Source organism: Myodes glareolus, chromosome 14 (assembly GCF_982192425.1).
Source record: "Myodes glareolus chromosome 14, mMyoGla1.1, whole genome shotgun sequence".
Lineage (NCBI taxonomy): Eukaryota > Metazoa > Chordata > Mammalia > Rodentia > Cricetidae > Myodes > Myodes glareolus.
In genome coordinates, this window is record NC_142039.1 from 30,911,898 (window position 1) to 30,922,712 (window position 10,815).

General features: G+C 42.1%; 1 long non-coding RNA gene across 1 annotated transcript; it reads left to right on the forward strand.

Moving 5' to 3' along the window:
- Positions 1 to 3,373: 3,373 nt before the first annotated feature.
- LOC146891974 (uncharacterized) lies at positions 3,374 to 10,528 on the forward strand. The gene is made up of 2 exons (XR_015004956.2): positions 3,374 to 3,480; positions 10,140 to 10,528. It is a non-coding gene; the product is annotated as an uncharacterized LOC146891974 (long non-coding RNA).
- Positions 10,529 to 10,815: the final 287 nt, after the last annotated feature.

Genomic DNA, 10,815 nt, shown 5'->3' on the forward strand with positions numbered 1-10,815 from the left:
CGTAGATGGGCCCTGCAGGGGCTTTGTTAATTTCCCCATTTCTGTACTACAAAGGAAGGAGATGGGAAACGGGAAGTTTTCAATCCCATGTGATTTAGGCCCCCCACACACTACAAGTGATGATCATTTGTTTTTTGTGTTTTTTTTTTTTTTATCTTAAAGACTCTTGTTTGAGGCTGGAAACACTTAGAAGTAGAAGTTCTCAGTTGGGACAGCCTATGTCTTTCATAATCAGTTCCTGGCATTTTTCTCCAGCTTCCTTCCTTCTCTTAGCCAAATATCTTTTGCCTCTTCACTGATTTCCACAGTGTCTAGACTAACTTACGTTCCTGTCAGCATTGAATAAAAGTCCCTCTTTTCTGTATTCTCTCCAGCACCTGTTACTCGTTCTTTTCGTTGCAATCATTCTGTCTGAGGTAAGGTTCATAATGACTCTTTAACAGAGTCCAGCATTTTCCTTTAGCCTCAATTACATTGTTGGTTCTGAGCTACAGACGAAGCTCATGAATGGAGTCAAGGCTTTAGGGCAGCAGTTCTCAAACTGTGGGTCACAATCTATTTGGGGTCACATATCAGATACCCCGCATATCAGTATTTTCATTGTGATTCATAATAGTAGAATAATTACAGCTATGAGGTACCAATGAAATAACTTTATGATTGGGGTCACCACAACAAGGAACTGTATTAAAGGATCACAGCATGAGGAAGTTTAAGAACCACTGGATAGGGTAGAAATGATCACTGGTAGGGATGAAAGAAGTGAAGAAAATAGAAAAAGATTTTAGGACAGTCAAGTCCAGGGAAATCCTTCTGAACTAAAGAAAATGCAGACATTTTGCACTGCCTCCTGAATGCTGAGTCTGTTTATAAAGGGGTGATGTTGAGTTGGGTCCTTGCTGGTGAAAGGTTGTACCCACACACTTATTGGTCCCAGTATTGGGTCCCTCGTGGGTGTGTTGGGATTTTTCTCTTTCATGTTTCCTTTTTTTTCTTCCCCCTTCATTTCATCCTTTCCCCTCCCTCTCTCCCTTTCTCTAATCTTTCTCCCATTCTTTATTTTTTCTTTCACCCTGGCATGTCTCAAAATCACTGCGTTGCCAAGAATGACCTTGCCCTGTGATCCTCCTGCCTCCAACTCCCTAATGCTGGAATTACAGGCAAGTACATGACCAGTTTATGGGGCACTAGGATTTGAACCTACAACTTTGCTCATGCTATGCTTTCTATCCAGTAAGTATGGTTTTATTCAGCTCATAGTAACTGTTGAGCCAATTCTCCTTTCAGTTTAGGCTAATTATTATTACTTTATAATTTTCATATTGCTTTAAATTTTTAACTCATTTATTTTGTATGTGTATGTATGTGTATTTATTTTGCATGTGTGTGAGTGAAAGCGGGTACCCCACCATGCACATGGAGAAATCACAGAGTATACCACATAGCTTGGTTTTCTTCTGGATTGAATTCAGGCCACCAGGCTTATGTGCAATTGCCCTTATCTACTGAGCCAACTTGCTAGCCTGAATTTTATTTTGTTATCTGATATTATTTGTCAATATATCATCTAACATATTTGCTAGGAAGTTATTTGACATTACTGAAACAGTGACTCTCTGCAAACTTGGAATTTTTATCTTTTTTATTTTATCATTGTTTAGCTTTATAAGAACTTAACACCAGACATACTAACCTCCTATTATCTGAAAATGAACTTTTTCCATTAAGAAATGCTGTTTTCCCAAGAAACTGTGTTATGCCTCACCTTCATTCACCTCCACACACCTCTAACAAAATGAGATTTCAAATGATATTCATGCCTTTCCTTGGTGCTTTTTATTTCCAACCATAGAAGAGAAAACACTGAGGTGTTTGCAGTTTTCCAGGCTTCTTTCTTGCTACCAATTCATAAATTTTAAATTAAGATTATCCTTACAGTGTGTTCTTTTTGTCCCAAACTTTTATTTTTAAAGCTGTCAAGCCTACAAGAAGGGTTGGAGACCTGATTAATGAGTATCAACTGCTTCCATCCAGAGCCATGATTAGCCATCCCTTACTGTACGGACTGCTATCATATGGGTTTTATAGTGTACCTCAAGGGCCTTTGTAGGACTGAAGAGATAGCTCAGCATTTAAATTATCTGACTTGGAAGCCTGAGTTCCATCCAGAACCCATGTTGAATGTCCTGGCACATACTTCTAATCTCGGTTCTGGGGAAGTGGAGAAACTTGGGACCCTGGGGCTTGATGGTCAGGCACTCCAATTCTAGTAGGTGAACTACTCTAGGTCAGTGAGAAATCCTGTCTAAAATGAAGAGAGAGAGAGAGAAAGCGAGAGAGAGAGAGAGAGAGAGAGAGAGAGAGAGAGAGAGAATAGTACCTGAGAATAATGCCACACTTTGTCCTTTGAGATCACTTGCATAAGCACACCTATGCCCCTGCACACACAAGTACAGTTGCAGATACATGAGCCTATACCAAACCAAACCATACAGCCTTGTAAGACTGTTTCCCTAGATGATGCGATTAGAAGTTGTTGAGCTCCTAAGAAGAAACCTAGGGGAGGCTCCAAGTCACTGAAGCTCCGTCCCTAGGGCGACAGTGAGACTTTGTTGACTTCTTCCTTTGTGACTTCTGACTATGAGGTGAGCAGTTTCTGTGTGGGAAGCACTCCTGCTGTGAAGGGCTCAGCCACTACAAGTACGAAAGCCATTGGTTCAACCACTGGCAAAAACTTCTACAACTGTGAGTCAAAGCAAACTTTTCCCTTTAGAACTTACCTGTCTCTGGTGCTGTTCACAGTAATGGAAAGCTGACTAATATGTACACTTTCTCTCTTTCACGTTTCTTCTCTCTGTTTAAGATATATACATAACATACATTAATCTCGGCTGAATTACCTACAAATCCACTACATATATGAAAACACATCTAAATACCTGAACATTCATTCTTTGAAGATATTTTTTATATCAAAACTACTAATATTCTCTAGAAATTCAAAATTTATTAAACAGTTATATCAAGTACACAATCTTTTTAATAAGTCCCTTATTGGCCGTCAAATAGTCTTAATGCTGGGAGACCTTCTAATGCTAGAACAAATGATGGCCTCAGTGGTTGCTTGTAAGATAAATGTCCCTAACATTCTTGGGCATTTCAATATTTGGTCACCTAGTTGGTGGCACTGTCTGGGAAGTCTCGAAACGTCTGACATTGCTGAAGGAGGGACATCACCGGGGTGTTCTCTGAACTTTAAAAGCCTCACCGTCCTCAGTTTGTTCTCTGATTCCTGCTCCAGGTTTAAAGATGTGAGCTCAGATGAGTGCTCAAGCCGCCACGCCTGCCTGCCGCCACGCCTGCCTGCCGCCACGCCTGCCTGCCGCCACGCCTGCCTGCCGCCACGCCTGCCTGCCGCCACGCCTGCCTGCCACCATGCCTGTCCTCCACAATGACGATGGACTTGAACCCTCTAGAACTGTAAGCCCAAATAAACGTTCCTTCTTCTACAAGTTGCCTAGGTCATGGTGGTTTTGCCACAGCAATAGATAAGTAACCAGCACAGCCCATGGTGTGATTTGCAGCCCCAGCTCTTTAAGATAGTCCACTTGCCTTCATAGTGTTTTTTCCAGGGACTGACATTTTATTAACAAAAACATCCCATGATGGAGGTCTGTACGATTTTATTATCATGAATAGAGCCAGGTTGAACATTTTGAGTGACAAGGACATTGCAAAGGGGATACTGTGTCTCTCTGTGTGAAACATGGGACGGTACACACGTTCAGAGTTGCCCATTACTGGCGATGGAACTTTGATGGTTCAATTAAGGTGCTGTTTGTTATAATTCTCCCCTGTAGAGATATTATCTGCCCTTGGAAAGGAGGGACACAGATATGCATTCTGGGGACACATGAATTCCTAAGTTCACTAAGTGATCATGCTTAGCAGTCAACCTTGCTGTAGGTTGGCAGGTAAACTCAGTTATACCCGAATTTCTGTTTCTTGACATCTCTTCCTGTCTTGTCTCCAACCTGATTAGTTGGATATTGTGGTAGTTTGAATATAATTAGCCCCATAAATTCATAGGGCCACAGTTAGGAGGTGTGGCTTTGTTTCAATAGTTATGGCCTTGCTGGAGGAAGGGTATCACTGTGGGGATGGACTTTGAGGTCTCCTATACTCAAACCACACCCAATGTCCCAGTTCACTTCCTACTGCCTGCAGATCAAGATGTAGAACTCTTAGCTCCTTCTCTAGCACCACGTCTGCCTGTACACTGCCGTGTCCCACCATGAAGATATTGGGTTAAACCTTTGAAATTGTAACCCCCCCATTAAATGTTTTCCATTATAAGAGTTGCCATAATCATGGTATCTTCTCACAGCAATAGAAATCCTTAAAAGAATTTTTAATGCGTTATCTATTATCTGTTTCCTATGAGTTTTTCCATATAAATTTGTCCCCAGGAAGATTTGGGTAGAAAAAGGGAAGGGATTGGAGCTCTTGCAGAAGCTGTTAATTACTTACATCTCTCTGTTGCTGCTCCTCAATACCAAGAACTGGAAAGAGTGGCTCAAACCCTTAAAGAGAATTCTGGAACAACAAAATTATCTCATCAGAATAAATTTGTTCCTGAAGTTTAAGGAGTGGGCTTAGGGAAAGTGGGTTGTGCCTGTCAGGTGTTCCTGTTGGCACCTATCTTTCAGTGACTTGCAAGATCAATTGTCCTGGAGTGGCAATATGATGTTATCTCAGTCTAGATCTGTTTCTTCCTGCGAGAAGAATCCCCCTCACTGTGTCCATCAGAGGTTCTAAGTCTGGTTCCCTGGCCACAGCTGTTGGTTCCAGAGTAGAGGTATGACCCAAACAGAGCCTCTTAAGTACCTCAGTTTTTTCAACACTGTTGACTGGTCTAATATTGGACTGCTTGTCTAAGGGGATCATTGTAGCCTTTCCTCAGTACTATAAAGCATGGACCATCTCCTCTTGAAATGGGAACTAAGAGCTATGTGCATCAGATTGTGGCCACATCCCCTACCATCCACAAGAAGTGAATCTTTATGGTCAAGAATTAAGCAAACATGGAGAAATAGAAGCAAGAAAGGGCGACAGAATATTCTGGAGGTATTCAGACCTTTCACTTCATGTAGTTTGAGTCTAGTCTATCTCATTGCTAACTGCAATTTTCAATTCATCACACAAATACACAGATACAAAGTATCTGCAGATGGTTAAAGTAAAGAAGTTCACCCCTTCAAACATTTTTAAAGGCTAATTTTTATTGTTCTTTTAATTATGTGGGAGGAGGTGGATATGTGCACATGAGTGTTCTCAGAGGCCAGAACCTCTGGAGCTGGAGTTACAGATAGTTTTAAATCACCCAACTTTTGTGCTGGGAGCCAAACTCAAGTCCTCTAAAAAAGTAGTAAGTGCTCTTAATTGCTACACAGTCTTGTCAGCTTCATCTTCATCAAACTTTACACTTGATATTACATCCAAAGTGGTCTTAACTACCCATGAAAACATTAGGATACTAAATTGATGGAGGAGGGTTATCTGTCTATTGTGTTATTTTCATTGGTCAATAAAGAGACTGCCTTGGCCCCTTGATAGGACAGAAAATTAGGTAGGCGGAGTAAACAGAACAGAATGCTGGGAAGAGGGCTATGAGGCAGACGCCATGGAGCCAGCCACCAGGTCAGACATGCTAAATCTCTCCCGGTAAGCCACAACCTCGTGATGCTACACAGATGGTTAGAAATGGGTTAATCAAGATGTGAGAGTTAGCCAGTAACTAACTCTCTAGAGATAATGGGCCAGGCAGTGCTTAAATGAATACAATTTGTGTGTTGTTATTTCCGGGGCTAAGCTAGCCGTGCAGGAGCCGGGTGAGGCGAAAAGCAGGCCTGCCCGCAGCTCCTCACTACACTAAATGGCCACCTTTCCAAGCTATCTATTTCTGATCTGTATTTACTTTCTAGCATGCTTGTCTAGAAATTCAAACATAAACAAACAAAAAGTATAGACACAATAAAAACATAAATAAATAATTTCTGGGGGTAGAGAGATGGCTCCGTGGTTGAGAGCAATCATGAGGATAAGAGTTTAGATTCCAACACTCAGATAACAAGCCAGGCATCCAGAAACTGACTATAAGTCCAGTTCCAAGGGATCCAACATCTTCTGTTGTGTTTGTTTGTACACATATGCACACACAAACTCAACCTTTCATGTGGACACATGAGCAAATAAATCTTTCTAAAAAATCCTTTATAGAAAAGTAGGCCATGTCATCTGTCTTTCTACATAAATTTTGTACACCAAAAGATAACATTTTCCACAAATACGCAATTCACATGTGTCTCTCAGAAGGCTAGACGTGGTGAGCTCTCTCAGAAGAGAATTCTTTATGGTTTTCTTAGTTTTATATGTTTTCCTGGAGCTTTTCCTTGTCTGTCACTACATGCATGCATTGTCTGAGGACTTTGTGTACCATGTCAGTGTCCCCAGCATGCCAGTCTCTCAGTCACTTCAGAGTTATTTCCGGACGAGGGTGTATTCCAGTGCAGATGCAGCCTGGATCAGGCCTAGCCAGGTTTTGTCTGATAACTGAGAAGTCTTGAGGAAGTGCTCAGTTCCAAAGGTGAAAAGAACACTGGTTCCCAGGAGCTTGAGGTTGCTTAAAAGAACCCCGTGTGTCCATCAAGAGAGAGAAAGTCAGACAAGCAGGCCTTCTCAGTTGCAGCCACAATTGCCTGGCAGCCCCAGAGCGATGTTCACAGCTGCTAAAACTAAAGGTTATAGATCTAATCAAGGAATTAGTCCTGTCATTAAAAAATATGCTGTGTGATTTTTATAGCTTGTCATCCATATCCTCTGACAGGCCATCTGCCCTACCCTTGTCCCCATCCCTCTCTGCATATGTTCTGTGAGACTAACTGTGGCTAACTGGGTTTCTTTATTTCCTCTCGCATTGTGAAAGCTCCAAGGTGAGTTACATCTCAGTGACTTTTATACAGACAAAGGCCAAGGGATGTTTACACATGAATGGATAAAGAAGCTCTCGGAAGCCTGACCTAGGACCAAAGAAGGAACCACTATTGCTAGTAGGCAGGATAAAAAAATTCTAGAGGGTCTCCCATCTCCGACTTCAATGAGATCAGTGTTTGGCTTTAAGTGAACCAGCCAGTACAGCTAGGAATGGATTTAGACAGACTACAGTTATTTACTTTGATATAGACTTTTCCATTTTCTAAAAAAATATAAGGTTTTTCAGAGGGAGAAAAATTCAGGATCAATCAACGGGTATCAATATTGAAATGAGTTACCACAAAAGATTGAGCTTTACCTGCCCATCAGACGAACAAATAGATAAAATTCAGTAATATGCACAAGGAGTTCTATTTGGTCATAAAGAAAATTATCCCAGCTGGGCGGTGGTGGCACATGCCTTTAATCCCAGCACTCGGGAAGCAGAGGCAGGAGGAGCTTCGTGAATTTGAGGCCAGCCTGCTCTACAAGAGCCAGTTCCAGGACATGCACCAAAGCTACAGAGAAACCCTTTCTCAAAATACCAAAAAGAAAAAAAAAAGAAAATTATCTCATTTTTAGGAAAATTGGTGAAGCTGGAGATGATTGCATTAAGTTAAACAAGCCAGATTTGTATACAGAATATAAAGTCTTTTCCATGGGGCATTTATTTCATCATTGAGCTTTAAACATCAATTGACAGCTTTATGCATATATATATGTCTGTGTGTATATATATATATATATATGTATATGTATGTATGTATATAGTGAATCTGATCACACTCACCCCTCTGTTTCTCTTGTGCTCTTCTCACCCCTACACCAAGCCCCCACCTCTCCTCCCACCAAGTCTTAGGTGAGACTTTTACGCCTTTTTGTTTCACTTTAGTGTCTGCTTTGTGACTCATTGGGTTAAACCAGTGGGCATGAGTGTGAAGCTTCTCACCGGAGCATGTATAACCCAACAGCTTCCTTGCTGAAGCTTGAGTGTCTCCCCGGTCTGACTGGATTTATGTACATGCCTTGCACCAGCAAGTGCTGCTTTTTTGAGTTTGTGAGAGTCAGAGCCACATCATGCCTAGGACATGACAGAAAGAAGAAGATAATTTAAAAGAAGGAAAACAACAGGAAAAAGTGGGGAGGACACAGAGGAAGCAGGACTTTAGTATGCTTGCTTGACGGTAGCCAAAATGTCGAGTACAGCCAAACTATGGCATTGAAGTGCAAAAATATTATAATGAGGTCCATGGTTTCACATTATGAATATACATTAAGAAAGCAAAGAAAAATCAACTTCTCACTTATATCTGGGCAATGACTAATCTCTGACTCCAGCTGCCAGCAAAAGGTAAGAATTAAGAAGAATATAGATGTTTAAGTGAGTTGTGTTTTATCTGACAGGGTTTTTTTATAATCACACAATTATAATAAGTGCATCCTCATTAGGATGGACATAAAAAAATGAAACAAGGAAAAAATCCAATGTGTGCTTACAGACACACACACACACACACACACACACACCTTGAACTTTGGGGGAAAAATATCATTTCTCAGTGCTTTTTCTTTTCCTTCTTTTTTTTTCTTTTTGGTTTTTCAAGACAGGGTTTCTCTGTATAACAGCCCTGGTTGGAGCTAGCTCTATAGACCAGGTTGGCCTCAAATTCAGAGAACTGCCTGCCTCTGCCTCCTGAGTGCTGGGATTAAAAGCAAGCACCAACAACTCCCAGTTGTTCAGTGATTTTCTGTTAATATTCAACATTTATCATTAGTTTGTTCTGTACTTAATGCTTCTTCTTTTAAACCACCCAGTTTTAGGATGGCTTGGTACCCTGTGCAGTCATATTCTCTGATTTGTTTATCTTCTGAGATAAAAGAATGGAAATTGGGGGTGGGAAATTAACTATCAAAAGATAGGGTTTATATAAAGAAGATCTTGAGTTTAACCCCCAGTGATTACAAAATACGTACAATTGTAATTATTGATCATATTTCTACTGCTAAACTCCAAAACCTCACTGGTAATTGGCCACATAGCTCTAAGTATAGTCACATCCCCAAGTTCTAGGGCCTAGAATCTAGGCCAGATCTAAAAGTTAACTGGGGATATTGCCTCAGAGAAGTTTCACACATGACCAGCCCCAAGTCAACCTTGACAATGGTAGTTAGGGTTCGATATAAAATGTCCCCTAAAGACTTATGGTTGAAGGCTTGGTCCCTAGTCAGCAGTGTTGAGAGGTGACTAGATCTTGAGGTTTCTAAATTTTTTATGAGATTAACCTCAGGCATGAGTTCATAGCTGAATGATCTATTAGAAGGCAGGACCTAAGCGGAAGAAGCAGATCACTATCCACAGAACCCCTCTTTTTCTTGCTCTCCAGTGTGCCCGCCTCCACCCACCACTGCTTTCCAGCTATTTGACTAATTAGCTCTGTTCTACCATGTTCCCTTAATAAGATGCTCTACACCATCCCAGGCCCCACCACACAGGTGAACTGGAACACCTTTCTTCTAAGTTGATTGTCTTTTTTTTCTTTTGGCCACAGCAGCAGAAAACTGCATAACACACTGAGAAATTAACTCATTGGGGTCTTTGCTTCTACAAGCTCTTGACTCAGTGCTTTATTTAAACAATTGAATTAAATTCCCTAAATCTTCCCTTGTGCTAAGCATGGTCCCCAAGAAAAATAGCTCGGAAAGGGAGAAGATATAGTCTCATTCTCCAAAAGTTAAAGTATTCAAGGGGATCAGGTGAGTCCATGGGCAAAGTTGAGCCAGTCGTTAACTGGTAGCTCAGGTCATCCCTGACCACATATGCCTGTTTGCAAAGGCATGTCCACAGGCTGCACACATCACAAGACAGCTATGAATGTGACCCTCCACATTGTGTAGACCATGATATCTTGTACAACACCAGAAGACTGGGCAGACCTGAACATGAAGCTGCAAATTCCCTTCTCCAGGTCTTAGCCTGCTCCTCTGCCACAGTTTGTTCTTTGATCTTCAGAACCATCAATTTCTCATTGTTCCCGTTGGGATGGGCATCCCAAATGCATCTGTGTCTTGGCATCTTAGCTCACCATCCCCTACTTATTTCCCTCTAGGTGTGAGCTGTGTATCACAGATCTGTTTCTGGAGGCACATTCTGCCCTGGCTCTGTGGGATGAACCCAGCATCTGCCCTCATTTCCAAATGTCTGTCTGGGAATGTAGTTGTCTGTAGAGGGCCGCAGCCACATTCTCCATTACAAGATGGCGCGGACATCCGGTTTCACCGCCAGGTGAGCGCACATGTGCTCGGTAACCTCCCACTGCTGTCCCTGCCTACTCCCGAGGCATCACCTAGGATTATGAGCAGCGGGCCAATCAAAGGGTGACACGTCCGAAGCAGGGACTGTTTCCTTTATAAGGGCTGGGCCCCCCTCGTCCAGGGTCTCTGCCATGTGGCTTATGCTCTAGCTCCCAAGGGGCATTAAAGCTTTTCTGCAGAAGGATCCTGTGTCCCGCGTGGTTCTTGCTGGTGAGACGGGGCGTGGGACAGTTGTCTCCTTCATAGATGGCTCTAGTTCTATCCCAGCTCATGTAAGAGTCTGACTCCAGATGCCTCTGCTCTCTGTGTCTGCAGGCCCCTCCCAGGACTCTCTGTTGATACCACTTTGGCATTTCCAGTGCTGTCCTACTCAGCTCTCTCCCAAACATGTCCCCCCTGCATGTGTTCCAATATGTCTCCTCTCCATGCCTCTATTTGCTTCCTCACTAATTTAGGCACACACACACACAC